Genomic DNA, 23,304 nt, shown 5'->3' on the forward strand with positions numbered 1-23,304 from the left:
AATTGAAAGCGGAGTGCCTATCGGGTGCGATCATACCAGCACTAATGCACCGGATCCCATCAGAACTCCGCAGTTAAGCGTGCTTGGGCGAGAGTAGTACTAGGATGGGTGACCCCCTGGGAAGTCCTCGTGTTGCACCCCTTTTTCGTTTTTGTACGAAATCCCTTCCCCGCCCCCCGTTCCCTTCTTTCATCCGGTCGCCGCAACTTCGGCTCATGCCGTCCGGATCTTCCCGGAGAGTTTTCGCAGCGATTTTTCCAGCTTCGAGCCAAAATAGCCCCGTCAGCGGGCACGTTCGGCCGCAGCCATCCCTCCAACGGGATACGGGGTCCGGCCGGCGAGACGTGGCCAAGAAAGCCAGAGATAGAGCGAGCGGTGCCCGACGGGGCCGAAAAATGGACCAAAAGAATTGAAAGCGGAGTGCCTATCGGGTGCGATCATACCAGCACTAATGCACCGGATCCCATCAGAACTCCGCAGTTAAGCGTGCTTGGGCGAGAGTAGTACTAGGATGGGTGACCCCCTGGGAAGTCCTCGTGTTGCACCCCTTTTTCGTTTTTGTACGAAATCCCTTCCCCGCCCCCCGTTCCCTTCTTTCATCCGGTCGCCGCAACTTCGGCTCATTCCGTCCGGATCTTCCCGGAGGGTTTTCGCTGCAGCGATTTTTCGAGCTGCGAGCCAAAATAGCCCCCTTCAGCGGGCACTCTCGGCCGTAGCCATCCCTCCAACGGGATACGGGGTCCGGCCGGCGAGACGTGGCCAAGAAAGCCAGAGATAGAGCGAGCAGTGCCCGACGGGGCAGAAAAATGGACTAAAAGAATTGAAAGCGGAGTGCCTATCGGGTGCGATCATACCAGCACTAATGCACCGGATCCCATCAAAACTCCGCAGTTAAGCGTGCTTGGGCGAGAGTAGTACTAGGATGGGTGACCCCCTGGGAAGTCCTCGTGTTGCACCCCTTTTTCGTTTTTGTACGAAATCCCTTCCCCGCCCCCCGTTCCCTTCTTTCATCCGGTCGCCGCAACTTCGGCTCATGCCGTCCGGATCTTCCCGGAGAGTTTTCGCAGCGATTTTTCCAGCTTCGAGCCAAAATAGCCCCGTCAGCGGGCACGTTCGGCCGCAGCCATCCCTCCAACGGGATACGGGGTCCGGCCGGCGAGACGTGGCCAAGAAAGCCAGAGATAGAGCGAGCGGTGCCCGACGGGGCCGAAAAATGGACCAAAAGAATTGAAAGCGGAGTGCCTATCGGGTGCGATCATACCAGCACTAATGCACCGGATCCCATCAGAACTCCGCAGTTAAGCGTGCTTGGGCGAGAGTAGTACTAGGATGGGTGACCCCCTGGGAAGTCCTCGTGTTGCACCCCTTTTTCGTTTTTGTACGAAATCCCTTCCCCGCCCCCCGTTCCCTTCTTTCATCCGGTCGCCGCAACTTCGGCTCATTCCGTCCGGATCTTCCCGGAGGGTTTTCGCTGCAGCGATTTTTCGAGCTGCGAGCCAAAATAGCCCCCTTCAGCGGGCACTCTCGGCCGTAGCCATCCCTCCAACGGGATACGGGGTCCGGCCGGCGAGACGTGGCCAAGAAAGCCAGAGATAGAGCGAGCAGTGCCCGACGGGGCAGAAAAATGGACCAAAAGAATTGAAAGCGGAGTGCCTATCGGGTGCGATCATACCAGCACTAATGCACCGGATCCCATCAGAACTCCGCAGTTAAGCGTGCTTGGGCGAGAGTAGTACTAGGATGGGTGACCCCCTGGGAAGTCCTCGTGTTGCACCCCTTTTTCGTTTTTGTACGAAATCCCTTCCCCGCCCCCCGTTCCCTTCTTTCATCCGGTCGCCGCAACTTCGGCTCATGCCGTCCGGATCTTCCCGGAGAGTTTTCGCAGCGATTTTTCCAGCTTCGAGCCAAAATAGCCCCGTCAGCGGGCACGTTCGGCCGCAGCCATCCCTCCAACGGGATACGGGGTCCGGCCGGCGAGACGTGGCCAAGAAAGCCAGAGATAGAGCGAGCGGTGCCCGACGGGGCCGAAAAATGGACCAAAAGAATTGAAAGCGGAGTGCCTATCGGGTGCGATCATACCAGCACTAATGCACCGGATCCCATCAGAACTCCGCAGTTAAGCGTGCTTGGGCGAGAGTAGTACTAGGATGGGTGACCCCCTGGGAAGTCCTCGTGTTGCACCCCTTTTTCGTTTTTGTACGAAATCCCTTCCCCGCCCCCCGTTCCCTTCTTTCATCCGGTCGCCGCAACTTCGGCTCATTCCGTCCGGATCTTCCCGGAGGGTTTTCGCTGCAGCGATTTTTCGAGCTGCGAGCCAAAATAGCCCCCTTCAGCGGGCACTCTCGGCCGTAGCCATCCCTCCAACGGGATACGGGGTCCGGCCGGCGAGACGTGGCCAAGAAAGCCAGAGATAGAGCGAGCAGTGCCCGACGGGGCAGAAAAATGGACCAAAAGAATTGAAAGCGGAGTGCCTATCGGGTGCGATCATACCAGCACTAATGCACCGGATCCCATCAGAACTCCGCAGTTAAGCGTGCTTGGGCGAGAGTAGTACTAGGATGGGTGACCCCCTGGGAAGTCCTCGTGTTGCACCCCTTTTTCGTTTTTGTACGAAATCCCTTCCCCGCCCCCCGTTCCCTTCTTTCATCCGGTCGCCGCAACTTCGGCTCATGCCGTCCGGATCTTCCCGGAGAGTTTTCGCAGCGATTTTTCCAGCTTCGAGCCAAAATAGCCCCGTCAGCGGGCACGTTCGGCCGCAGCCATCCCTCCAACGGGATACGGGGTCCGGCCGGCGAGACGTGGCCAAGAAAGCCAGAGATAGAGCGAGCGGTGCCCGACGGGGCCGAAAAATGGACCAAAAGAATTGAAAGCGGAGTGCCTATCGGGTGCGATCATACCAGCACTAATGCACCGGATCCCATCAGAACTCCGCAGTTAAGCGTGCTTGGGCGAGAGTAGTACTAGGATGGGTGACCCCCTGGGAAGTCCTCGTGTTGCACCCCTTTTTCGTTTTTGTACGAAATCCCTTCCCCGCCCCCCGTTCCCTTCTTTCATCCGGTCGCCGCAACTTCGGCTCATTCCGTCCGGATCTTCCCGGAGGGTTTTCGCTGCAGCGATTTTTCGAGCTGCGAGCCAAAATAGCCCCCTTCAGCGGGCACTCTCGGCCGTAGCCATCCCTCCAACGGGATACGGGGTCCGGCCGGCGAGACGTGGCCAAGAAAGCCAGAGATAGAGCGAGCAGTGCCCGACGGGGCAGAAAAATGGACTAAAAGAATTGAAAGCGGAGTGCCTATCGGGTGCGATCATACCAGCACTAATGCACCGGATCCCATCAAAACTCCGCAGTTAAGCGTGCTTGGGCGAGAGTAGTACTAGGATGGGTGACCCCCTGGGAAGTCCTCGTGTTGCACCCCTTTTTCGTTTTTGTACGAAATCCCTTCCCCGCCCCCCGTTCCCTTCTTTCATCCGGTCGCCGCAACTTCGGCTCATGCCGTCCGGATCTTCCCGGAGAGTTTTCGCAGCGATTTTTCCAGCTTCGAGCCAAAATAGCCCCGTCAGCGGGCACGTTCGGCCGCAGCCATCCCTCCAACGGGATACGGGGTCCGGCCGGCGAGACGTGGCCAAGAAAGCCAGAGATAGAGCGAGCGGTGCCCGACGGGGCCGAAAAATGGACCAAAAGAATTGAAAGCGGAGTGCCTATCGGGTGCGATCATACCAGCACTAATGCACCGGATCCCATCAGAACTCCGCAGTTAAGCGTGCTTGGGCGAGAGTAGTACTAGGATGGGTGACCCCCTGGGAAGTCCTCGTGTTGCACCCCTTTTTCGTTTTTGTACGAAATCCCTTCCCCGCCCCCCGTTCCCTTCTTTCATCCGGTCGCCGCAACTTCGGCTCATTCCGTCCGGATCTTCCCGGAGGGTTTTCGCTGCAGCGATTTTTCGAGCTGCGAGCCAAAATAGCCCCCTTCAGCGGGCACTCTCGGCCGTAGCCATCCCTCCAACGGGATACGGGGTCCGGCCGGCGAGACGTGGCCAAGAAAGCCAGAGATAGAGCGAGCAGTGCCCGACGGGGCAGAAAAATGGACCAAAAGAATTGAAAGCGGAGTGCCTATCGGGTGCGATCATACCAGCACTAATGCACCGGATCCCATCAGAACTCCGCAGTTAAGCGTGCTTGGGCGAGAGTAGTACTAGGATGGGTGACCCCCTGGGAAGTCCTCGTGTTGCACCCCTTTTTCGTTTTTGTACGAAATCCCTTCCCCGCCCCCCGTTCCCTTCTTTCATCCGGTCGCCGCAACTTCGGCTCATGCCGTCCGGATCTTCCCGGAGAGTTTTCGCAGCGATTTTTCCAGCTTCGAGCCAAAATAGCCCCGTCAGCGGGCACGTTCGGCCGCAGCCATCCCTCCAACGGGATACGGGGTCCGGCCGGCGAGACGTGGCCAAGAAAGCCAGAGATAGAGCGAGCGGTGCCCGACGGGGCCGAAAAATGGACCAAAAGAATTGAAAGCGGAGTGCCTATCGGGTGCGATCATACCAGCACTAATGCACCGGATCCCATCAGAACTCCGCAGTTAAGCGTGCTTGGGCGAGAGTAGTACTAGGATGGGTGACCCCCTGGGAAGTCCTCGTGTTGCACCCCTTTTTCGTTTTTGTACGAAATCCCTTCCCCGCCCCCCGTTCCCTTCTTTCATCCGGTCGCCGCAACTTCGGCTCATTCCGTCCGGATCTTCCCGGAGGGTTTTCGCTGCAGCGATTTTTCGAGCTGCGAGCCAAAATAGCCCCCTTCAGCGGGCACTCTCGGCCGTAGCCATCCCTCCAACGGGATACGGGGTCCGGCCGGCGAGACGTGGCCAAGAAAGCCAGAGATAGAGCGAGCAGTGCCCGACGGGGCAGAAAAATGGACCAAAAGAATTGAAAGCGGAGTGCCTATCGGGTGCGATCATACCAGCACTAATGCACCGGATCCCATCAGAACTCCGCAGTTAAGCGTGCTTGGGCGAGAGTAGTACTAGGATGGGTGACCCCCTGGGAAGTCCTCGTGTTGCACCCCTTTTTCGTTTTTGTACGAAATCCCTTCCCCGCCCCCCGTTCCCTTCTTTCATCCGGTCGCCGCAACTTCGGCTCATGCCGTCCGGATCTTCCCGGAGAGTTTTCGCAGCGATTTTTCCAGCTTCGAGCCAAAATAGCCCCGTCAGCGGGCACGTTCGGCCGCAGCCATCCCTCCAACGGGATACGGGGTCCGGCCGGCGAGACGTGGCCAAGAAAGCCAGAGATAGAGCGAGCGGTGCCCGACGGGGCCGAAAAATGGACCAAAAGAATTGAAAGCGGAGTGCCTATCGGGTGCGATCATACCAGCACTAATGCACCGGATCCCATCAGAACTCCGCAGTTAAGCGTGCTTGGGCGAGAGTAGTACTAGGATGGGTGACCCCCTGGGAAGTCCTCGTGTTGCACCCCTTTTTCGTTTTTGTACGAAATCCCTTCCCCGCCCCCCGTTCCCTTCTTTCATCCGGTCGCCGCAACTTCGGCTCATTCCGTCCGGATCTTCCCGGAGGGTTTTCGCTGCAGCGATTTTTCGAGCTGCGAGCCAAAATAGCCCCCTTCAGCGGGCACTCTCGGCCGTAGCCATCCCTCCAACGGGATACGGGGTCCGGCCGGCGAGACGTGGCCAAGAAAGCCAGAGATAGAGCGAGCAGTGCCCGACGGGGCAGAAAAATGGACCAAAAGAATTGAAAGCGGAGTGCCTATCGGGTGCGATCATACCAGCACTAATGCACCGGATCCCATCAGAACTCCGCAGTTAAGCGTGCTTGGGCGAGAGTAGTACTAGGATGGGTGACCCCCTGGGAAGTCCTCGTGTTGCACCCCTTTTTCGTTTTTGTACGAAATCCCTTCCCCGCCCCCCGTTCCCTTCTTTCATCCGGTCGCCGCAACTTCGGCTCATGCCGTCCGGATCTTCCCGGAGAGTTTTCGCAGCGATTTTTCCAGCTTCGAGCCAAAATAGCCCCGTCAGCGGGCACGTTCGGCCGCAGCCATCCCTCCAACGGGATACGGGGTCCGGCCGGCGAGACGTGGCCAAGAAAGCCAGAGATAGAGCGAGCGGTGCCCGACGGGGCCGAAAAATGGACCAAAAGAATTGAAAGCGGAGTGCCTATCGGGTGCGATCATACCAGCACTAATGCACCGGATCCCATCAGAACTCCGCAGTTAAGCGTGCTTGGGCGAGAGTAGTACTAGGATGGGTGACCCCCTGGGAAGTCCTCGTGTTGCACCCCTTTTTCGTTTTTGTACGAAATCCCTTCCCCGCCCCCCGTTCCCTTCTTTCATCCGGTCGCCGCAACTTCGGCTCATTCCGTCCGGATCTTCCCGGAGGGTTTTCGCTGCAGCGATTTTTCGAGCTGCGAGCCAAAATAGCCCCCTTCAGCGGGCACTCTCGGCCGTAGCCATCCCTCCAACGGGATACGGGGTCCGGCCGGCGAGACGTGGCCAAGAAAGCCAGAGATAGAGCGAGCAGTGCCCGACGGGGCAGAAAAATGGACTAAAAGAATTGAAAGCGGAGTGCCTATCGGGTGCGATCATACCAGCACTAATGCACCGGATCCCATCAAAACTCCGCAGTTAAGCGTGCTTGGGCGAGAGTAGTACTAGGATGGGTGACCCCCTGGGAAGTCCTCGTGTTGCACCCCTTTTTCGTTTTTGTACGAAATCCCTTCCCCGCCCCCCGTTCCCTTCTTTCATCCGGTCGCCGCAACTTCGGCTCATGCCGTCCGGATCTTCCCGGAGAGTTTTCGCAGCGATTTTTCCAGCTTCGAGCCAAAATAGCCCCGTCAGCGGGCACGTTCGGCCGCAGCCATCCCTCCAACGGGATACGGGGTCCGGCCGGCGAGACGTGGCCAAGAAAGCCAGAGATAGAGCGAGCGGTGCCCGACGGGGCCGAAAAATGGACCAAAAGAATTGAAAGCGGAGTGCCTATCGGGTGCGATCATACCAGCACTAATGCACCGGATCCCATCAGAACTCCGCAGTTAAGCGTGCTTGGGCGAGAGTAGTACTAGGATGGGTGACCCCCTGGGAAGTCCTCGTGTTGCACCCCTTTTTCGTTTTTGTACGAAATCCCTTCCCCGCCCCCCGTTCCCTTCTTTCATCCGGTCGCCGCAACTTCGGCTCATTCCGTCCGGATCTTCCCGGAGGGTTTTCGCTGCAGCGATTTTTCGAGCTGCGAGCCAAAATAGCCCCCTTCAGCGGGCACTCTCGGCCGTAGCCATCCCTCCAACGGGATACGGGGTCCGGCCGGCGAGACGTGGCCAAGAAAGCCAGAGATAGAGCGAGCAGTGCCCGACGGGGCAGAAAAATGGACCAAAAGAATTGAAAGCGGAGTGCCTATCGGGTGCGATCATACCAGCACTAATGCACCGGATCCCATCAGAACTCCGCAGTTAAGCGTGCTTGGGCGAGAGTAGTACTAGGATGGGTGACCCCCTGGGAAGTCCTCGTGTTGCACCCCTTTTTCGTTTTTGTACGAAATCCCTTCCCCGCCCCCCGTTCCCTTCTTTCATCCGGTCGCCGCAACTTCGGCTCATGCCGTCCGGATCTTCCCGGAGAGTTTTCGCAGCGATTTTTCCAGCTTCGAGCCAAAATAGCCCCGTCAGCGGGCACGTTCGGCCGCAGCCATCCCTCCAACGGGATACGGGGTCCGGCCGGCGAGACGTGGCCAAGAAAGCCAGAGATAGAGCGAGCGGTGCCCGACGGGGCCGAAAAATGGACCAAAAGAATTGAAAGCGGAGTGCCTATCGGGTGCGATCATACCAGCACTAATGCACCGGATCCCATCAGAACTCCGCAGTTAAGCGTGCTTGGGCGAGAGTAGTACTAGGATGGGTGACCCCCTGGGAAGTCCTCGTGTTGCACCCCTTTTTCGTTTTTGTACGAAATCCCTTCCCCGCCCCCCGTTCCCTTCTTTCATCCGGTCGCCGCAACTTCGGCTCATTCCGTCCGGATCTTCCCGGAGGGTTTTCGCTGCAGCGATTTTTCGAGCTGCGAGCCAAAATAGCCCCCTTCAGCGGGCACTCTCGGCCGTAGCCATCCCTCCAACGGGATACGGGGTCCGGCCGGCGAGACGTGGCCAAGAAAGCCAGAGATAGAGCGAGCAGTGCCCGACGGGGCAGAAAAATGGACCAAAAGAATTGAAAGCGGAGTGCCTATCGGGTGCGATCATACCAGCACTAATGCACCGGATCCCATCAGAACTCCGCAGTTAAGCGTGCTTGGGCGAGAGTAGTACTAGGATGGGTGACCCCCTGGGAAGTCCTCGTGTTGCACCCCTTTTTCGTTTTTGTACGAAATCCCTTCCCCGCCCCCCGTTCCCTTCTTTCATCCGGTCGCCGCAACTTCGGCTCATGCCGTCCGGATCTTCCCGGAGAGTTTTCGCAGCGATTTTTCCAGCTTCGAGCCAAAATAGCCCCGTCAGCGGGCACGTTCGGCCGCAGCCATCCCTCCAACGGGATACGGGGTCCGGCCGGCGAGACGTGGCCAAGAAAGCCAGAGATAGAGCGAGCGGTGCCCGACGGGGCCGAAAAATGGACCAAAAGAATTGAAAGCGGAGTGCCTATCGGGTGCGATCATACCAGCACTAATGCACCGGATCCCATCAGAACTCCGCAGTTAAGCGTGCTTGGGCGAGAGTAGTACTAGGATGGGTGACCCCCTGGGAAGTCCTCGTGTTGCACCCCTTTTTCATTTTTGTACGAAATCCCTTCCCCGCCCCCCGTTCCCTTCTTTCATCCGGTCGCCGCAACTTCGGCTCATTCCGTCCGGATCTTCCCGGAGAGTTTTCGCTGCAGCGATTTTTCGAGCTGCGAGCCAAAATAGCCCCCTTCAGCGGGCACTCTCGGCCGTAGCCATCCCTCCAACGGGATACGGGGTCCGGCCGGCGAGACGTGGCCAAGAAAGCCAGAGATAGAGCGAGCAGTGCCCGACGGGGCAGAAAAATGGACCAAAAGAATTGAAAGCGGAGTGCCTATCGGGTGCGATCATACCAGCACTAATGCACCGGATCCCATCAGAACTCCGCAGTTAAGCGTGCTTGGGCGAGAGTAGTACTAGGATGGGTGACCCCCTGGGAAGTCCTCGTGTTGCACCCCTTTTTCGTTTTTGTACGAAATCCCTTCCCCGCCCCCCGTTCCCTTCTTTCATCCGGTCGCCGCAACTTCGGCTCATTCCGTCCGGATCTTCCCGGAGGGTTTTCGCTGCAGCGATTTTTCGAGCTGCGAGCCAAAATAGCCCCCTTCAGCGGGCACTCTCGGCCGTAGCCATCCCTCCAACGGGATACGGGGTCCGGCCGGCGAGACGTGGCCAAGAAAGCCAGAGATAGAGCGAGCAGTGCCCGACGGGGCAGAAAAATGGACTAAAAGAATTGAAAGCGGAGTGCCTATCGGGTGCGATCATACCAGCACTAATGCACCGGATCCCATCAAAACTCCGCAGTTAAGCGTGCTTGGGCGAGAGTAGTACTAGGATGGGTGACCCCCTGGGAAGTCCTCGTGTTGCACCCCTTTTTCGTTTTTGTACGAAATCCCTTCCCCGCCCCCCGTTCCCTTCTTTCATCCGGTCGCCGCAACTTCGGCTCATGCCGTCCGGATCTTCCCGGAGAGTTTTCGCAGCGATTTTTCCAGCTTCGAGCCAAAATAGCCCCGTCAGCGGGCACGTTCGGCCGCAGCCATCCCTCCAACGGGATACGGGGTCCGGCCGGCGAGACGTGGCCAAGAAAGCCAGAGATAGAGCGAGCGGTGCCCGACGGGGCCGAAAAATGGACCAAAAGAATTGAAAGCGGAGTGCCTATCGGGTGCGATCATACCAGCACTAATGCACCGGATCCCATCAGAACTCCGCAGTTAAGCGTGCTTGGGCGAGAGTAGTACTAGGATGGGTGACCCCCTGGGAAGTCCTCGTGTTGCACCCCTTTTTCGTTTTTGTACGAAATCCCTTCCCCGCCCCCCGTTCCCTTCTTTCATCCGGTCGCCGCAACTTCGGCTCATTCCGTCCGGATCTTCCCGGAGGGTTTTCGCTGCAGCGATTTTTCGAGCTGCGAGCCAAAATAGCCCCCTTCAGCGGGCACTCTCGGCCGTAGCCATCCCTCCAACGGGATACGGGGTCCGGCCGGCGAGACGTGGCCAAGAAAGCCAGAGATAGAGCGAGCAGTGCCCGACGGGGCAGAAAAATGGACCAAAAGAATTGAAAGCGGAGTGCCTATCGGGTGCGATCATACCAGCACTAATGCACCGGATCCCATCAGAACTCCGCAGTTAAGCGTGCTTGGGCGAGAGTAGTACTAGGATGGGTGACCCCCTGGGAAGTCCTCGTGTTGCACCCCTTTTTCGTTTTTGTACGAAATCCCTTCCCCGCCCCCCGTTCCCTTCTTTCATCCGGTCGCCGCAACTTCGGCTCATGCCGTCCGGATCTTCCCGGAGAGTTTTCGCAGCGATTTTTCCAGCTTCGAGCCAAAATAGCCCCGTCAGCGGGCACGTTCGGCCGCAGCCATCCCTCCAACGGGATACGGGGTCCGGCCGGCGAGACGTGGCCAAGAAAGCCAGAGATAGAGCGAGCGGTGCCCGACGGGGCCGAAAAATGGACCAAAAGAATTGAAAGCGGAGTGCCTATCGGGTGCGATCATACCAGCACTAATGCACCGGATCCCATCAGAACTCCGCAGTTAAGCGTGCTTGGGCGAGAGTAGTACTAGGATGGGTGACCCCCTGGGAAGTCCTCGTGTTGCACCCCTTTTTCGTTTTTGTACGAAATCCCTTCCCCGCCCCCCGTTCCCTTCTTTCATCCGGTCGCCGCAACTTCGGCTCATTCCGTCCGGATCTTCCCGGAGGGTTTTCGCTGCAGCGATTTTTCGAGCTGCGAGCCAAAATAGCCCCCTTCAGCGGGCACTCTCGGCCGTAGCCATCCCTCCAACGGGATACGGGGTCCGGCCGGCGAGACGTGGCCAAGAAAGCCAGAGATAGAGCGAGCAGTGCCCGACGGGGCAGAAAAATGGACCAAAAGAATTGAAAGCGGAGTGCCTATCGGGTGCGATCATACCAGCACTAATGCACCGGATCCCATCAGAACTCCGCAGTTAAGCGTGCTTGGGCGAGAGTAGTACTAGGATGGGTGACCCCCTGGGAAGTCCTCGTGTTGCACCCCTTTTTCGTTTTTGTACGAAATCCCTTCCCCGCCCCCCGTTCCCTTCTTTCATCCGGTCGCCGCAACTTCGGCTCATGCCGTCCGGATCTTCCCGGAGAGTTTTCGCAGCGATTTTTCCAGCTTCGAGCCAAAATAGCCCCGTCAGCGGGCACGTTCGGCCGCAGCCATCCCTCCAACGGGATACGGGGTCCGGCCGGCGAGACGTGGCCAAGAAAGCCAGAGATAGAGCGAGCGGTGCCCGACGGGGCCGAAAAATGGACCAAAAGAATTGAAAGCGGAGTGCCTATCGGGTGCGATCATACCAGCACTAATGCACCGGATCCCATCAGAACTCCGCAGTTAAGCGTGCTTGGGCGAGAGTAGTACTAGGATGGGTGACCCCCTGGGAAGTCCTCGTGTTGCACCCCTTTTTCGTTTTTGTACGAAATCCCTTCCCCGCCCCCCGTTCCCTTCTTTCATCCGGTCGCCGCAACTTCGGCTCATTCCGTCCGGATCTTCCCGGAGGGTTTTCGCTGCAGCGATTTTTCGAGCTGCGAGCCAAAATAGCCCCCTTCAGCGGGCACTCTCGGCCGTAGCCATCCCTCCAACGGGATACGGGGTCCGGCCGGCGAGACGTGGCCAAGAAAGCCAGAGATAGAGCGAGCAGTGCCCGACGGGGCAGAAAAATGGACCAAAAGAATTGAAAGCGGAGTGCCTATCGGGTGCGATCATACCAGCACTAATGCACCGGATCCCATCAGAACTCCGCAGTTAAGCGTGCTTGGGCGAGAGTAGTACTAGGATGGGTGACCCCCTGGGAAGTCCTCGTGTTGCACCCCTTTTTCGTTTTTGTACGAAATCCCTTCCCCGCCCCCCGTTCCCTTCTTTCATCCGGTCGCCGCAACTTCGGCTCATGCCGTCCGGATCTTCCCGGAGAGTTTTCGCAGCGATTTTTCCAGCTTCGAGCCAAAATAGCCCCGTCAGCGGGCACGTTCGGCCGCAGCCATCCCTCCAACGGGATACGGGGTCCGGCCGGCGAGACGTGGCCAAGAAAGCCAGAGATAGAGCGAGCGGTGCCCGACGGGGCCGAAAAATGGACCAAAAGAATTGAAAGCGGAGTGCCTATCGGGTGCGATCATACCAGCACTAATGCACCGGATCCCATCAGAACTCCGCAGTTAAGCGTGCTTGGGCGAGAGTAGTACTAGGATGGGTGACCCCCTGGGAAGTCCTCGTGTTGCACCCCTTTTTCGTTTTTGTACGAAATCCCTTCCCCGCCCCCCGTTCCCTTCTTTCATCCGGTCGCCGCAACTTCGGCTCATTCCGTCCGGATCTTCCCGGAGGGTTTTCGCTGCAGCGATTTTTCGAGCTGCGAGCCAAAATAGCCCCCTTCAGCGGGCACTCTCGGCCGTAGCCATCCCTCCAACGGGATACGGGGTCCGGCCGGCGAGACGTGGCCAAGAAAGCCAGAGATAGAGCGAGCAGTGCCCGACGGGGCAGAAAAATGGACTAAAAGAATTGAAAGCGGAGTGCCTATCGGGTGCGATCATACCAGCACTAATGCACCGGATCCCATCAAAACTCCGCAGTTAAGCGTGCTTGGGCGAGAGTAGTACTAGGATGGGTGACCCCCTGGGAAGTCCTCGTGTTGCACCCCTTTTTCGTTTTTGTACGAAATCCCTTCCCCGCCCCCCGTTCCCTTCTTTCATCCGGTCGCCGCAACTTCGGCTCATGCCGTCCGGATCTTCCCGGAGAGTTTTCGCAGCGATTTTTCCAGCTTCGAGCCAAAATAGCCCCGTCAGCGGGCACGTTCGGCCGCAGCCATCCCTCCAACGGGATACGGGGTCCGGCCGGCGAGACGTGGCCAAGAAAGCCAGAGATAGAGCGAGCGGTGCCCGACGGGGCCGAAAAATGGACCAAAAGAATTGAAAGCGGAGTGCCTATCGGGTGCGATCATACCAGCACTAATGCACCGGATCCCATCAGAACTCCGCAGTTAAGCGTGCTTGGGCGAGAGTAGTACTAGGATGGGTGACCCCCTGGGAAGTCCTCGTGTTGCACCCCTTTTTCGTTTTTGTACGAAATCCCTTCCCCGCCCCCCGTTCCCTTCTTTCATCCGGTCGCCGCAACTTCGGCTCATTCCGTCCGGATCTTCCCGGAGGGTTTTCGCTGCAGCGATTTTTCGAGCTGCGAGCCAAAATAGCCCCCTTCAGCGGGCACTCTCGGCCGTAGCCATCCCTCCAACGGGATACGGGGTCCGGCCGGCGAGACGTGGCCAAGAAAGCCAGAGATAGAGCGAGCAGTGCCCGACGGGGCAGAAAAATGGACCAAAAGAATTGAAAGCGGAGTGCCTATCGGGTGCGATCATACCAGCACTAATGCACCGGATCCCATCAGAACTCCGCAGTTAAGCGTGCTTGGGCGAGAGTAGTACTAGGATGGGTGACCCCCTGGGAAGTCCTCGTGTTGCACCCCTTTTTCGTTTTTGTACGAAATCCCTTCCCCGCCCCCCGTTCCCTTCTTTCATCCGGTCGCCGCAACTTCGGCTCATGCCGTCCGGATCTTCCCGGAGAGTTTTCGCAGCGATTTTTCCAGCTTCGAGCCAAAATAGCCCCGTCAGCGGGCACGTTCGGCCGCAGCCATCCCTCCAACGGGATACGGGGTCCGGCCGGCGAGACGTGGCCAAGAAAGCCAGAGATAGAGCGAGCGGTGCCCGACGGGGCCGAAAAATGGACCAAAAGAATTGAAAGCGGAGTGCCTATCGGGTGCGATCATACCAGCACTAATGCACCGGATCCCATCAGAACTCCGCAGTTAAGCGTGCTTGGGCGAGAGTAGTACTAGGATGGGTGACCCCCTGGGAAGTCCTCGTGTTGCACCCCTTTTTCGTTTTTGTACGAAATCCCTTCCCCGCCCCCCGTTCCCTTCTTTCATCCGGTCGCCGCAACTTCGGCTCATTCCGTCCGGATCTTCCCGGAGGGTTTTCGCTGCAGCGATTTTTCGAGCTGCGAGCCAAAATAGCCCCCTTCAGCGGGCACTCTCGGCCGTAGCCATCCCTCCAACGGGATACGGGGTCCGGCCGGCGAGACGTGGCCAAGAAAGCCAGAGATAGAGCGAGCAGTGCCCGACGGGGCAGAAAAATGGACCAAAAGAATTGAAAGCGGAGTGCCTATCGGGTGCGATCATACCAGCACTAATGCACCGGATCCCATCAGAACTCCGCAGTTAAGCGTGCTTGGGCGAGAGTAGTACTAGGATGGGTGACCCCCTGGGAAGTCCTCGTGTTGCACCCCTTTTTCGTTTTTGTACGAAATCCCTTCCCCGCCCCCCGTTCCCTTCTTTCATCCGGTCGCCGCAACTTCGGCTCATGCCGTCCGGATCTTCCCGGAGAGTTTTCGCAGCGATTTTTCCAGCTTCGAGCCAAAATAGCCCCGTCAGCGGGCACGTTCGGCCGCAGCCATCCCTCCAACGGGATACGGGGTCCGGCCGGCGAGACGTGGCCAAGAAAGCCAGAGATAGAGCGAGCGGTGCCCGACGGGGCCGAAAAATGGACCAAAAGAATTGAAAGCGGAGTGCCTATCGGGTGCGATCATACCAGCACTAATGCACCGGATCCCATCAGAACTCCGCAGTTAAGCGTGCTTGGGCGAGAGTAGTACTAGGATGGGTGACCCCCTGGGAAGTCCTCGTGTTGCACCCCTTTTTCATTTTTGTACGAAATCCCTTCCCCGCCCCCCGTTCCCTTCTTTCATCCGGTCGCCGCAACTTCGGCTCATTCCGTCCGGATCTTCCCGGAGAGTTTTCGCTGCAGCGATTTTTCGAGCTGCGAGCCAAAATAGCCCCCTTCAGCGGGCACTCTCGGCCGTAGCCATCCCTCCAACGGGATACGGGGTCCGGCCGGCGAGACGTGGCCAAGAAAGCCAGAGATAGAGCGAGCAGTGCCCGACGGGGCAGAAAAATGGACCAAAAGAATTGAAAGCGGAGTGCCTATCGGGTGCGATCATACCAGCACTAATGCACCGGATCCCATCAGAACTCCGCAGTTAAGCGTGCTTGGGCGAGAGTAGTACTAGGATGGGTGACCCCCTGGGAAGTCCTCGTGTTGCACCCCTTTTTCGTTTTTGTACGAAATCCCTTCCCCGCCCCCCGTTCCCTTCTTTCATCCGGTCGCCGCAACTTCGGCTCATGCCGTCCGGATCTTCCCGGAGAGTTTTCGCAGCGATTTTTCCAGCTGCGAGCCAAAATAGCCCCGTCAGCGGGCACGTTCGGCCGCAGCCATCCCTCCAACGGGATACGGGGTCCGGCCGGCGAGACGTGGCCAAGAAAGCCAGAGATAGAGCGAGCGGTGCCCGACGGGGCCGAAAAATGGACCAAAAGAATTGAAAGCGGAGTGCCTATCGGGTGCGATCATACCAGCACTAATGCACCGGATCCCATCAGAACTCCGCAGTTAAGCGTGCTTGGGCGAGAGTAGTACTAGGATGGGTGACCCCCTGGGAAGTCCTCGTGTTGCACCCCTTTTTCGTTTTTGTACGAAATCCCTTCCCCGCCCCCCGTTCCCTTCTTTCATCCGGTCGCCGCAACTTCGGCTCATGCCGTCCGGATCTTCCCGGAGGGTTTTCGCTGCAGCGATTTTTCCAGCTTCGAGCCAAAATAGCCCCGTCAGCGGGCACGTTCGGCCGCAGCCATCCCTCCAACGGGATACGGGGTCCGGCCGGCGAGACGTGGCCAAGAAAGCCAGAGATAGAGCGAGCGGTGCCCGACGGGGCCGAAAAATGGACCAAAAGAATTGAAAGCGGAGTGCCTATCGGGTGCGATCATACCAGCACTAATGCACCGGATCCCATCAGAACTCCGCAGTTAAGCGTGCTTGGGCGAGAGTAGTACTAGGATGGGTGACCCCCTGGGAAGTCCTCGTGTTGCACCCCTTTTTCGTTTTTGTACGAAATCCCTTCCCCGCCCCCCGTTCCCTTCTTTCATCCGGTCGCCGCAACTTCGGCTCATGCCGTCCGGATCTTCCCGGAGGGTTTTCGCTGCAGCGATTTTTCCAGCTTCGAGCCAAAATAGCCCCGTCAGCGGGCACGTTCGGCCGCAGCCATCCCTCCAACGGGATACGGGGTCCGGCCGGCGAGACGTGGCCAAGAAAGCCAGAGATAGAGCGAGCGGTGCCCGACGGGGCCGAAAAATGGACCAAAAGAATTGAAAGCGGAGTGCCTATCGGGTGCGATCATACCAGCACTAATGCACCGGATCCCATCAGAACTCCGCAGTTAAGCGTGCTTGGGCGAGAGTAGTACTAGGATGGGTGACCCCCTGGGAAGTCCTCGTGTTGCACCCCTTTTTCGTTTTTGTACGAAATCCCTTCCCCGCCCCCCGTTCCCTTCTTTCATCCGGTCGCCGCAACTTCGGCTCATTCCGTCCGGATCTTCCCGGAGAGTTTTCGCTGCAGCGATTTTTCCAGCTGCGAGCCAAAATAGCCCCCTTCAGCGGGCACTCTCGGCCGTAGCCATCCCTCCAACGGGATACGGGGTCCGGCCGGCGAGACGTGGCCAAGAAAGCCAGAGATAGAGCGAGCAGTGCCCGACGGGGCAGAAAAATGGACCAAAAGAATTGAAAGCGGAGTGCCTATCGGGTGCGATCATACCAGCACTAATGCACCGGATCCCATCAGAACTCCGCAGTTAAGCGTGCTTGGGCGAGAGTAGTACTAGGATGGGTGACCCCCTGGGAAGTCCTCGTGTTGCACCCCTTTTTCGTTTTTGTACGAAATCCCTTCCCCGCCCCCCGTTCCCTTCTTTCATCCGGTCGCCGCAACTTCGGCTCATGCCGTCCGGATCTTCCCGGAGAGTTTTCGCAGCGATTTTTCCAGCTGCGAGCCAAAATAGCCCCGTCAGCGGGCACGTTCGGCCGCAGCCATCCCTCCAACGGGATACGGGGTCCGGCCGGCGAGACGTGGCCAAGAAAGCCAGAGATAGAGCGAGCGGTGCCCGACGGGGCCGAAAAATGGACCAAAAGAATTGAAAGCGGAGTGCCTATCGGGTGCGATCATACCAGCACTAATGCACCGGATCCCATCAGAACTCCGCAGTTAAGCGTGCTTGGGCGAGAGTAGTACTAGGATGGGTGACCCCCTGGGAAGTCCTCGTGTTGCACCCCTTTTTCGTTTTTGTACGAAATCCCTTCCCCGCCCCCCGTTCCCTTCTTTCATCCGGTCGCCGCAACTTCGGCTCATGCCGTCCGGATCTTCCCGGAGGGTTTTCGCTGCAGCGATTTTTCCAGCTTCGAGCCAAAATAGCCCCGTCAGCGGGCACGTTCGGCCGCAGCCATCCCTCCAACGGGATACGGGGTCCGGCCGGCGAGACGTGGCCAAGAAAGCCAGAGATAGAGCGAGCAGTGCCCGACGGGGCAGAAAAATGGACCAAAAGAATTGAAAGCGGAGTGCCTATCGGGTGCGATCATACCAGCACTAATGCACCGGATCCCATCAGAACTCCGCAGTTAAGCGTGCTTGGGCGAGAGTAGTACTAGGATGGGTGACCCCCTGGGAAGTCCTCGTGTTGCACCCCTTTTTCGTTTTTGTACGAAATCCCTTCCCCGCCCCCCGTTCCCTTCTTTCATCCGGTCGCCGCAACTTCGGCTCATGCCGTCCGGATCTTCCCGGAGAGTTTTCGCAGCGATTTTTCCAGCTTCGAGCCAAAATAGCCCCGTCAGCGGGCACGTTCGGCCGCAGCCATCCCTCCAACGGGATACGGGGTCCGGCCGGCGAGACGTGGCCAAGAAAGCCAGAGATAGAGCGAGCGGTGCCCGACGGGGCCGAAAAATGGACCAAAAGAATTGAAAGCGGAGTGCCTATCGGGTGCGATCATACCAGCACTAATGCACCGGATCCCATCAGAACTCCGCAGTTAAGCGTGCTTGGGCGAGAGTAGTACTAGGATGGGTGACCCCCTGGGAAGTCCTCGTGTTGCACCCCTTTTTCGTTTTTGTACGAAATCCCTTCCCCGCCCCCCGTTCCCTTCTTTCATCCGGTCGCCGCAACTTCGGCTCATTCCGTCCGGATCTTCCCGGAGGGTTTTCGCTGCAGCGATTTTTCGAGCTGCGAGCCAAAATAGCCCCCTTCAGCGGGCACTCTCGGCCGTAGCCATCCCTCCAACGGGATACGGGGTCCGGCCGGCGAGACGTGGCCAAGAAAGCCAGAGATAGAGCGAGCAGTGCCCGACGGGGCAGAAAAATGGACTAAAAGAATTGAAAGCGGAGTGCCTATCGGGTGCGATCATACCAGCACTAATGCACCGGATCCCATCAAAACTCCGCAGTTAAGCGTGCTTGGGCGAGAGTAGTACTAGGATGGGTGACCCCCTGGGAAGTCCTCGTGTTGCACCCCTTTTTCGTTTTTGTACGAAATCCCTTCCCCGCCCCCCGTTCCCTTCTTTCATCCGGTCGCCGCAACTTCGGCTCATGCCGTCCGGATCTTCCCGGAGAGTTTTCGCAGCGATTTTTCCAGCTTCGAGCCAAAATAGCCCCGTCAGCGGGCACGTTCGGCCGCAGCCATCCCTCCAACGGGATACGGGGTCCGGCCGGCGAGACGTGGCCAAGAAAGCCAGAGATAGAGCGAGCGGTGCCCGACGGGGCCGAAAAATGGACCAAAAGAATTGAAAGCGGAGTGCCTATCGGGTGCGATCATACCAGCACTAATGCACCGGATCCCATCAGAACTCCGCAGTTAAGCGTGCTTGGGCGAGAGTAGTACTAGGATGGGTGACCCCCTGGGAAGTCCTCGTGTTGCACCCCTTTTTCGTTTTTGTACGAAATCCCTTCCCCGCCCCCCGTTCCCTTCTTTCATCCGGTCGCCGCAACTTCGGCTCATTCCGTCCGGATCTTCCCGGAGGGTTTTCGCTGCAGCGATTTTTCGAGCTGCGAGCCAAAATAGCCCCCTTCAGCGGGCACTCTCGGCCGTAGCCATCCCTCCAACGGGATACGGGGTCCGGCCGGCGAGACGTGGCCAAGAAAGCCAGAGATAGAGCGAGCAGTGCCCGACGGGGCAGAAAAATGGACCAAAAGAATTGAAAGCGGAGTGCCTATCGGGTGCGATCATACCAGCACTAATGCACCGGATCCCATCAGAACTCCGCAGTTAAGCGTGCTTGGGCGAGAGTAGTACTAGGATGGGTGACCCCCTGGGAAGTCCTCGTGTTGCACCCCTTTTTCGTTTTTGTACGAAATCCCTTCCCCGCCCCCCGTTCCCTTCTTTCATCCGGTCGCCGCAACTTCGGCTCATGCCGTCCGGATCTTCCCGGAGAGTTTTCGCAGCGATTTTTCCAGCTTCGAGCCAAAATAGCCCCGTCAGCGGGCACGTTCGGCCGCAGCCATCCCTCCAACGGGATACGGGGTCCGGCCGGCGAGACGTGGCCAAGAAAGCCAGAGATAGAGCGAGCGGTGCCCGACGGGGCCGAAAAATGGACCAAAAGAATTGAAAGCGGAGTGCCTATCGGGTGCGATCATACCAGCACTAATGCACCGGATCCCATCAGAACTCCGCAGTTAAGCGTGCTTGGGCGAGAGTAGTACTAGGATGGGTGACCCCCTGGGAAGTCCTCGTGTTGCACCCCTTTTTCGTTTTTGTACGAAATCCCTTCCCCGCCCCCCGTTCCCTTCTTTCATCCGGTCGCCGCAACTTCGGCTCATTCCGTCCGGATCTTCCCGGAGGGTTTTCGCTGCAGCGATTTTTCGAGCTGCGAGCCAAAATAGCCCCCTTCAGCGGGCACTCTCGGCCGTAGCCATCCCTCCAACGGGATACGGGGTCCGGCCGGCGAGACGTGGCCAAGAAAGCCAGAGATAGAGCGAGCAGTGCCCGACGGGGCAGAAAAATGGACCAAAAGAATTGAAAGCGGAGTGCCTATCGGGTGCGATCATACCAGCACTAATGCACCGGATCCCATCAGAACTCCGCAGTTAAGCGTGCTTGGGCGAGAGTAGTACTAGGATGGGTGACCCCCTGGGAAGTCCTCGTGTTGCACCCCTTTTTCGTTTTTGTACGAAATCCCTTCCCCGCCCCCCGTTCCCTTCTTTCATCCGGTCGCCGCAACTTCGGCTCATGCCGTCCGGATCTTCCCGGAGAGTTTTCGCAGCGATTTTTCCAGCTTCGAGCCAAAATAGCCCCGTCAGCGGGCACGTTCGGCCGCAGCCATCCCTCCAACGGGATACGGGGTCCGGCCGGCGAGACGTGGCCAAGAAAGCCAGAGATAGAGCGAGCGGTGCCCGACGGGGCCGAAAAATGGACCAAAAGAATTGAAAGCGGAGTGCCTATCGGGTGCGATCATACCAGCACTAATGCACCGGATCCCATCAGAACTCCGCAGTTAAGCGTGCTTGGGCGAGAGTAGTACTAGGATGGGTGACCCCCTGGGAAGTCCTCGTGTTGCACCCCTTTTTCGTTTTTGTACGAAATCCCTTCCCCGCCCCCCGTTCCCTTCTTTCATCCGGTCGCCGCAACTTCGGCTCATTCCGTCCGGATCTTCCCGGAGAGTTTTCGCTGCAGCGATTTTTCGAGCTGCGAGCCAAAATAGCCCCCTTCAGCGGGCACTCTCGGCCGTAGCCATCCCTCCAACGGGATACGGGGTCCGGCCGGCGAGACGTGGCCAAGAAAGCCAGAGATAGAGCGAGCAGTGCCCGACGGGGCAGAAAAATGGACCAAAAGAATTGAAAGCGGAGTGCCTATCGGGTGCGATCATACCAGCACTAATGCACCGGATCCCATCAGAACTCCGCAGTTAAGCGTGCTTGGGCGAGAGTAGTACTAGGATGGGTGACCCCCTGGGAAGTCCTCGTGTTGCACCCCTTTTTCGTTTTTGTACGAAATCCCTTCCCCGCCCCCCGTTCCCTTCTTTCATCCGGTCGCCGCAACTTCGGCTCATGCCGTCCGGATCTTCCCGGAGAGTTTTCGCAGCGATTTTTCCAGCTGCGAGCCAAAATAGCCCCGTCAGCGGGCACGTTCGGCCGCAGCCATCCCTCCAACGGGATACGGGGTCCGGCCGGCGAGACGTGGCCAAGAAAGCCAGAGATAGAGCGAGCGGTGCCCGACGGGGCCGAAAAATGGACCAAAAGAATTGAAAGCGGAGTGCCTATCGGGTGCGATCATACCAGCACTAATGCACCGGATCCCATCAGAACTCCGCAGTTAAGCGTGCTTGGGCGAGAGTAGTACTAGGATGGGTGACCCCCTGGGAAGTCCTCGTGTTGCACCCCTTTTTCGTTTTTGTACGAAATCCCTTCCCCGCCCCCCGTTCCCTTCTTTCATCCGGTCGCCGCAACTTCGGCTCATGCCGTCCGGATCTTCCCGGAGGGTTTTCGCTGCAGCGATTTTTCCAGCTTCGAGCCAAAATAGCCCCGTCAGCGGGCACGTTCGGCCGCAGCCATCCCTCCAACGGGATACGGGGTCCGGCCGGCGAGACGTGGCCAAGAAAGCCAGAGATAGAGCGAGCGGTGCCCGACGGGGCCGAAAAATGGACCAAAAGAATTGAAAGCGGAGTGCCTATCGGGTGCGATCATACCAGCACTAATGCACCGGATCCCATCAGAACTCCGCAGTTAAGCGTGCTTGGGCGAGAGTAGTACTAGGATGGGTGACCCCCTGGGAAGTCCTCGTGTTGCACCCCTTTTTCGTTTTTGTACGAAATCCCTTCCCCGCCCCCCGTTCCCTTCTTTCATCCGGTCGCCGCAACTTCGGCTCATGCCGTCCGGATCTTCCCGGAGGGTTTTCGCTGCAGCGATTTTTCCAGCTTCGAGCCAAAATAGCCCCGTCAGCGGGCACGTTCGGCCGCAGCCATCCCTCCAACGGGATACGGGGTCCGGCCGGCGAGACGTGGCCAAGAAAGCCAGAGATAGAGCGAGCGGTGCCCGACGGGGCCGAAAAATGGACCAAAAGAATTGAAAGCGGAGTGCCTATCGGGTGCGATCATACCAGCACTAATGCACCGGATCCCATCAGAACTCCGCAGTTAAGCGTGCTTGGGCGAGAGTAGTACTAGGATGGGTGACCCCCTGGGAAGTCCTCGTGTTGCACCCCTTTTTCGTTTTTGTACGAAATCCCTTCCCCGCCCCCCGTTCCCTTCTTTCATCCGGTCGCCGCAACTTCGGCTCATTCCGTCCGGATCTTCCCGGAGAGTTTTCGCTGCAGCGATTTTTCCAGCTGCGAGCCAAAATAGCCCCCTTCAGCGGGCACTCTCGGCCGTAGCCATCCCTCCAACGGGATACGGGGTCCGGCCGGCGAGACGTGGCCAAGAAAGCCAGAGATAGAGCGAGCAGTGCCCGACGGGGCAGAAAAATGGACCAAAAGAATTGAAAGCGGAGTGCCTATCGGGTGCGATCATACCAGCACTAATGCACCGGATCCCATCAGAACTCCGCAGTTAAGCGTGCTTGGGCGAGAGTAGTACTAGGATGGGTGACCCCCTGGGAAGTCCTCGTGTTGCACCCCTTTTTCGTTTTTGTACGAAATCCCTTCCCCGCCCCCCGTTCCCTTCTTTCATCCGGTCGCCGCAACTTCGGCTCATGCCGTCCGGATCTTCCCGGAGAGTTTTCGCAGCGATTTTTCCAGCTGCGAGCCAAAATAGCCCCGTCAGCGGGCACGTTCGGCCGCAGCCATCCCTCCAACGGGATACGGGGTCCGGCCGGCGAGACGTGGCCAAGAAAGCCAGAGATAGAGCGAGCGGTGCCCGACGGGGCCGAAAAATGGACCAAAAGAATTGAAAGCGGAGTGCCTATCGGGTGCGATCATACCAGCACTAATGCACCGGATCCCATCAGAACTCCGCAGTTAAGCGTGCTTGGGCGAGAGTAGTACTAGGATGGGTGACCCCCTGGGAAGTCCTCGTGTTGCACCCCTTTTTCGTTTTTGTACGAAATCCCTTCCCCGCCCCCCGTTCCCTTCTTTCATCCGGTCGCCGCAACTTCGGCTCATGCCGTCCGGATCTTCCCGGAGGGTTTTCGCTGCAGCGATTTTTCCAGCTTCGAGCCAAAATAGCCCCGTCAGCGGGCACGTTCGGCCGCAGCCATCCCTCCAACGGGATACGGGGTCCGGCCGGCGAGACGTGGCCAAGAAAGCCAGAGATAGAGCGAGCGGTGCCCGACGGGGCCGAAA

The 23,304-nt window shown here is 58.4% G+C and overlaps 57 non-coding genes across 57 annotated transcripts; all 57 read left to right on the plus strand.

The window, feature by feature from the left end:
* Positions 1–22: 22 nt before the first annotated feature.
* Positions 23–141, plus strand: LOC131304929 (5S ribosomal RNA). Its single transcript, XR_009192535.1, has one exon. It is a non-coding gene; the product is annotated as a 5S ribosomal RNA (ribosomal RNA).
* A 288-nt stretch (positions 142–429) lies between these two features.
* Positions 430–548, plus strand: LOC131304930 (5S ribosomal RNA). Its single transcript, XR_009192536.1, has one exon. It is a non-coding gene; the product is annotated as a 5S ribosomal RNA (ribosomal RNA).
* A 292-nt stretch (positions 549–840) lies between these two features.
* Positions 841–959, plus strand: LOC131305371 (5S ribosomal RNA). Its single transcript, XR_009192958.1, has one exon. It is a non-coding gene; the product is annotated as a 5S ribosomal RNA (ribosomal RNA).
* A 288-nt stretch (positions 960–1,247) lies between these two features.
* LOC131304931 (5S ribosomal RNA) lies at positions 1,248–1,366 on the plus strand. The gene has a single exon (XR_009192537.1). It is a non-coding gene; the product is annotated as a 5S ribosomal RNA (ribosomal RNA).
* Positions 1,367–1,658: 292 nt separating this feature from the next.
* LOC131304932 (5S ribosomal RNA) lies at positions 1,659–1,777 on the plus strand. The gene has a single exon (XR_009192538.1). It is a non-coding gene; the product is annotated as a 5S ribosomal RNA (ribosomal RNA).
* A 288-nt stretch (positions 1,778–2,065) lies between these two features.
* LOC131304933 (5S ribosomal RNA) lies at positions 2,066–2,184 on the plus strand. The gene has a single exon (XR_009192539.1). It is a non-coding gene; the product is annotated as a 5S ribosomal RNA (ribosomal RNA).
* A 292-nt stretch (positions 2,185–2,476) lies between these two features.
* Positions 2,477–2,595, plus strand: LOC131304935 (5S ribosomal RNA). The gene has a single exon (XR_009192541.1). It is a non-coding gene; the product is annotated as a 5S ribosomal RNA (ribosomal RNA).
* Positions 2,596–2,883: 288 nt separating this feature from the next.
* LOC131304936 (5S ribosomal RNA) lies at positions 2,884–3,002 on the plus strand. Its single transcript, XR_009192542.1, has one exon. It is a non-coding gene; the product is annotated as a 5S ribosomal RNA (ribosomal RNA).
* Positions 3,003–3,294: 292 nt separating this feature from the next.
* Positions 3,295–3,413, plus strand: LOC131305372 (5S ribosomal RNA). Its single transcript, XR_009192959.1, has one exon. It is a non-coding gene; the product is annotated as a 5S ribosomal RNA (ribosomal RNA).
* Positions 3,414–3,701: 288 nt separating this feature from the next.
* Positions 3,702–3,820, plus strand: LOC131304937 (5S ribosomal RNA). Its single transcript, XR_009192543.1, has one exon. It is a non-coding gene; the product is annotated as a 5S ribosomal RNA (ribosomal RNA).
* A 292-nt stretch (positions 3,821–4,112) lies between these two features.
* Positions 4,113–4,231, plus strand: LOC131304939 (5S ribosomal RNA). Its single transcript, XR_009192544.1, has one exon. It is a non-coding gene; the product is annotated as a 5S ribosomal RNA (ribosomal RNA).
* Positions 4,232–4,519: 288 nt separating this feature from the next.
* LOC131304940 (5S ribosomal RNA) lies at positions 4,520–4,638 on the plus strand. Its single transcript, XR_009192545.1, has one exon. It is a non-coding gene; the product is annotated as a 5S ribosomal RNA (ribosomal RNA).
* Positions 4,639–4,930: 292 nt separating this feature from the next.
* Positions 4,931–5,049, plus strand: LOC131304941 (5S ribosomal RNA). Its single transcript, XR_009192546.1, has one exon. It is a non-coding gene; the product is annotated as a 5S ribosomal RNA (ribosomal RNA).
* Positions 5,050–5,337: 288 nt separating this feature from the next.
* On the plus strand, positions 5,338–5,456 carry LOC131304942 (5S ribosomal RNA). Its single transcript, XR_009192547.1, has one exon. It is a non-coding gene; the product is annotated as a 5S ribosomal RNA (ribosomal RNA).
* A 292-nt stretch (positions 5,457–5,748) lies between these two features.
* LOC131304943 (5S ribosomal RNA) lies at positions 5,749–5,867 on the plus strand. Its single transcript, XR_009192548.1, has one exon. It is a non-coding gene; the product is annotated as a 5S ribosomal RNA (ribosomal RNA).
* A 288-nt stretch (positions 5,868–6,155) lies between these two features.
* LOC131304944 (5S ribosomal RNA) lies at positions 6,156–6,274 on the plus strand. Its single transcript, XR_009192549.1, has one exon. It is a non-coding gene; the product is annotated as a 5S ribosomal RNA (ribosomal RNA).
* A 292-nt stretch (positions 6,275–6,566) lies between these two features.
* On the plus strand, positions 6,567–6,685 carry LOC131305373 (5S ribosomal RNA). The gene has a single exon (XR_009192960.1). It is a non-coding gene; the product is annotated as a 5S ribosomal RNA (ribosomal RNA).
* Positions 6,686–6,973: 288 nt separating this feature from the next.
* LOC131304945 (5S ribosomal RNA) lies at positions 6,974–7,092 on the plus strand. The gene has a single exon (XR_009192550.1). It is a non-coding gene; the product is annotated as a 5S ribosomal RNA (ribosomal RNA).
* A 292-nt stretch (positions 7,093–7,384) lies between these two features.
* On the plus strand, positions 7,385–7,503 carry LOC131304947 (5S ribosomal RNA). The gene has a single exon (XR_009192552.1). It is a non-coding gene; the product is annotated as a 5S ribosomal RNA (ribosomal RNA).
* A 288-nt stretch (positions 7,504–7,791) lies between these two features.
* LOC131304948 (5S ribosomal RNA) lies at positions 7,792–7,910 on the plus strand. The gene has a single exon (XR_009192553.1). It is a non-coding gene; the product is annotated as a 5S ribosomal RNA (ribosomal RNA).
* Positions 7,911–8,202: 292 nt separating this feature from the next.
* LOC131304949 (5S ribosomal RNA) lies at positions 8,203–8,321 on the plus strand. The gene has a single exon (XR_009192554.1). It is a non-coding gene; the product is annotated as a 5S ribosomal RNA (ribosomal RNA).
* A 288-nt stretch (positions 8,322–8,609) lies between these two features.
* Positions 8,610–8,728, plus strand: LOC131304950 (5S ribosomal RNA). The gene has a single exon (XR_009192555.1). It is a non-coding gene; the product is annotated as a 5S ribosomal RNA (ribosomal RNA).
* A 292-nt stretch (positions 8,729–9,020) lies between these two features.
* Positions 9,021–9,139, plus strand: LOC131304951 (5S ribosomal RNA). The gene has a single exon (XR_009192556.1). It is a non-coding gene; the product is annotated as a 5S ribosomal RNA (ribosomal RNA).
* Positions 9,140–9,431: 292 nt separating this feature from the next.
* Positions 9,432–9,550, plus strand: LOC131305374 (5S ribosomal RNA). The gene has a single exon (XR_009192961.1). It is a non-coding gene; the product is annotated as a 5S ribosomal RNA (ribosomal RNA).
* Positions 9,551–9,838: 288 nt separating this feature from the next.
* Positions 9,839–9,957, plus strand: LOC131304953 (5S ribosomal RNA). The gene has a single exon (XR_009192558.1). It is a non-coding gene; the product is annotated as a 5S ribosomal RNA (ribosomal RNA).
* A 292-nt stretch (positions 9,958–10,249) lies between these two features.
* LOC131304954 (5S ribosomal RNA) lies at positions 10,250–10,368 on the plus strand. Its single transcript, XR_009192559.1, has one exon. It is a non-coding gene; the product is annotated as a 5S ribosomal RNA (ribosomal RNA).
* A 288-nt stretch (positions 10,369–10,656) lies between these two features.
* Positions 10,657–10,775, plus strand: LOC131304955 (5S ribosomal RNA). Its single transcript, XR_009192560.1, has one exon. It is a non-coding gene; the product is annotated as a 5S ribosomal RNA (ribosomal RNA).
* Positions 10,776–11,067: 292 nt separating this feature from the next.
* LOC131304956 (5S ribosomal RNA) lies at positions 11,068–11,186 on the plus strand. Its single transcript, XR_009192561.1, has one exon. It is a non-coding gene; the product is annotated as a 5S ribosomal RNA (ribosomal RNA).
* A 288-nt stretch (positions 11,187–11,474) lies between these two features.
* On the plus strand, positions 11,475–11,593 carry LOC131304957 (5S ribosomal RNA). The gene has a single exon (XR_009192562.1). It is a non-coding gene; the product is annotated as a 5S ribosomal RNA (ribosomal RNA).
* A 292-nt stretch (positions 11,594–11,885) lies between these two features.
* Positions 11,886–12,004, plus strand: LOC131304959 (5S ribosomal RNA). Its single transcript, XR_009192564.1, has one exon. It is a non-coding gene; the product is annotated as a 5S ribosomal RNA (ribosomal RNA).
* A 288-nt stretch (positions 12,005–12,292) lies between these two features.
* On the plus strand, positions 12,293–12,411 carry LOC131304960 (5S ribosomal RNA). The gene has a single exon (XR_009192565.1). It is a non-coding gene; the product is annotated as a 5S ribosomal RNA (ribosomal RNA).
* A 292-nt stretch (positions 12,412–12,703) lies between these two features.
* LOC131305376 (5S ribosomal RNA) lies at positions 12,704–12,822 on the plus strand. Its single transcript, XR_009192963.1, has one exon. It is a non-coding gene; the product is annotated as a 5S ribosomal RNA (ribosomal RNA).
* Positions 12,823–13,110: 288 nt separating this feature from the next.
* On the plus strand, positions 13,111–13,229 carry LOC131304961 (5S ribosomal RNA). Its single transcript, XR_009192566.1, has one exon. It is a non-coding gene; the product is annotated as a 5S ribosomal RNA (ribosomal RNA).
* A 292-nt stretch (positions 13,230–13,521) lies between these two features.
* On the plus strand, positions 13,522–13,640 carry LOC131304962 (5S ribosomal RNA). The gene has a single exon (XR_009192567.1). It is a non-coding gene; the product is annotated as a 5S ribosomal RNA (ribosomal RNA).
* A 288-nt stretch (positions 13,641–13,928) lies between these two features.
* On the plus strand, positions 13,929–14,047 carry LOC131304963 (5S ribosomal RNA). Its single transcript, XR_009192568.1, has one exon. It is a non-coding gene; the product is annotated as a 5S ribosomal RNA (ribosomal RNA).
* Positions 14,048–14,339: 292 nt separating this feature from the next.
* LOC131304964 (5S ribosomal RNA) lies at positions 14,340–14,458 on the plus strand. The gene has a single exon (XR_009192569.1). It is a non-coding gene; the product is annotated as a 5S ribosomal RNA (ribosomal RNA).
* Positions 14,459–14,746: 288 nt separating this feature from the next.
* LOC131304965 (5S ribosomal RNA) lies at positions 14,747–14,865 on the plus strand. The gene has a single exon (XR_009192570.1). It is a non-coding gene; the product is annotated as a 5S ribosomal RNA (ribosomal RNA).
* Positions 14,866–15,157: 292 nt separating this feature from the next.
* On the plus strand, positions 15,158–15,276 carry LOC131304966 (5S ribosomal RNA). The gene has a single exon (XR_009192571.1). It is a non-coding gene; the product is annotated as a 5S ribosomal RNA (ribosomal RNA).
* A 288-nt stretch (positions 15,277–15,564) lies between these two features.
* On the plus strand, positions 15,565–15,683 carry LOC131304967 (5S ribosomal RNA). The gene has a single exon (XR_009192572.1). It is a non-coding gene; the product is annotated as a 5S ribosomal RNA (ribosomal RNA).
* Positions 15,684–15,974: 291 nt separating this feature from the next.
* LOC131304968 (5S ribosomal RNA) lies at positions 15,975–16,093 on the plus strand. Its single transcript, XR_009192573.1, has one exon. It is a non-coding gene; the product is annotated as a 5S ribosomal RNA (ribosomal RNA).
* Positions 16,094–16,384: 291 nt separating this feature from the next.
* LOC131304970 (5S ribosomal RNA) lies at positions 16,385–16,503 on the plus strand. Its single transcript, XR_009192575.1, has one exon. It is a non-coding gene; the product is annotated as a 5S ribosomal RNA (ribosomal RNA).
* Positions 16,504–16,795: 292 nt separating this feature from the next.
* Positions 16,796–16,914, plus strand: LOC131304971 (5S ribosomal RNA). Its single transcript, XR_009192576.1, has one exon. It is a non-coding gene; the product is annotated as a 5S ribosomal RNA (ribosomal RNA).
* A 288-nt stretch (positions 16,915–17,202) lies between these two features.
* Positions 17,203–17,321, plus strand: LOC131304972 (5S ribosomal RNA). Its single transcript, XR_009192577.1, has one exon. It is a non-coding gene; the product is annotated as a 5S ribosomal RNA (ribosomal RNA).
* A 291-nt stretch (positions 17,322–17,612) lies between these two features.
* On the plus strand, positions 17,613–17,731 carry LOC131304973 (5S ribosomal RNA). Its single transcript, XR_009192578.1, has one exon. It is a non-coding gene; the product is annotated as a 5S ribosomal RNA (ribosomal RNA).
* Positions 17,732–18,019: 288 nt separating this feature from the next.
* Positions 18,020–18,138, plus strand: LOC131304974 (5S ribosomal RNA). The gene has a single exon (XR_009192579.1). It is a non-coding gene; the product is annotated as a 5S ribosomal RNA (ribosomal RNA).
* A 292-nt stretch (positions 18,139–18,430) lies between these two features.
* LOC131305377 (5S ribosomal RNA) lies at positions 18,431–18,549 on the plus strand. The gene has a single exon (XR_009192964.1). It is a non-coding gene; the product is annotated as a 5S ribosomal RNA (ribosomal RNA).
* Positions 18,550–18,837: 288 nt separating this feature from the next.
* On the plus strand, positions 18,838–18,956 carry LOC131304975 (5S ribosomal RNA). The gene has a single exon (XR_009192580.1). It is a non-coding gene; the product is annotated as a 5S ribosomal RNA (ribosomal RNA).
* A 292-nt stretch (positions 18,957–19,248) lies between these two features.
* On the plus strand, positions 19,249–19,367 carry LOC131304976 (5S ribosomal RNA). The gene has a single exon (XR_009192581.1). It is a non-coding gene; the product is annotated as a 5S ribosomal RNA (ribosomal RNA).
* A 288-nt stretch (positions 19,368–19,655) lies between these two features.
* LOC131304977 (5S ribosomal RNA) lies at positions 19,656–19,774 on the plus strand. The gene has a single exon (XR_009192582.1). It is a non-coding gene; the product is annotated as a 5S ribosomal RNA (ribosomal RNA).
* Positions 19,775–20,066: 292 nt separating this feature from the next.
* Positions 20,067–20,185, plus strand: LOC131304978 (5S ribosomal RNA). The gene has a single exon (XR_009192583.1). It is a non-coding gene; the product is annotated as a 5S ribosomal RNA (ribosomal RNA).
* A 288-nt stretch (positions 20,186–20,473) lies between these two features.
* On the plus strand, positions 20,474–20,592 carry LOC131304979 (5S ribosomal RNA). The gene has a single exon (XR_009192584.1). It is a non-coding gene; the product is annotated as a 5S ribosomal RNA (ribosomal RNA).
* Positions 20,593–20,884: 292 nt separating this feature from the next.
* Positions 20,885–21,003, plus strand: LOC131304981 (5S ribosomal RNA). Its single transcript, XR_009192586.1, has one exon. It is a non-coding gene; the product is annotated as a 5S ribosomal RNA (ribosomal RNA).
* Positions 21,004–21,291: 288 nt separating this feature from the next.
* LOC131304982 (5S ribosomal RNA) lies at positions 21,292–21,410 on the plus strand. The gene has a single exon (XR_009192587.1). It is a non-coding gene; the product is annotated as a 5S ribosomal RNA (ribosomal RNA).
* Positions 21,411–21,701: 291 nt separating this feature from the next.
* Positions 21,702–21,820, plus strand: LOC131304983 (5S ribosomal RNA). Its single transcript, XR_009192588.1, has one exon. It is a non-coding gene; the product is annotated as a 5S ribosomal RNA (ribosomal RNA).
* Positions 21,821–22,111: 291 nt separating this feature from the next.
* On the plus strand, positions 22,112–22,230 carry LOC131304984 (5S ribosomal RNA). Its single transcript, XR_009192589.1, has one exon. It is a non-coding gene; the product is annotated as a 5S ribosomal RNA (ribosomal RNA).
* A 292-nt stretch (positions 22,231–22,522) lies between these two features.
* LOC131304985 (5S ribosomal RNA) lies at positions 22,523–22,641 on the plus strand. Its single transcript, XR_009192590.1, has one exon. It is a non-coding gene; the product is annotated as a 5S ribosomal RNA (ribosomal RNA).
* A 288-nt stretch (positions 22,642–22,929) lies between these two features.
* LOC131304986 (5S ribosomal RNA) lies at positions 22,930–23,048 on the plus strand. The gene has a single exon (XR_009192591.1). It is a non-coding gene; the product is annotated as a 5S ribosomal RNA (ribosomal RNA).
* The last annotated feature ends 256 nt before the right edge of the window (positions 23,049–23,304 follow it).

The sequence above is a fragment of the Rhododendron vialii genome, chromosome 10a (assembly GCF_030253575.1).
Source record: "Rhododendron vialii isolate Sample 1 chromosome 10a, ASM3025357v1".
In the NCBI taxonomy this organism is placed as follows: Eukaryota; Viridiplantae; Streptophyta; class Magnoliopsida; order Ericales; family Ericaceae; genus Rhododendron; species Rhododendron vialii.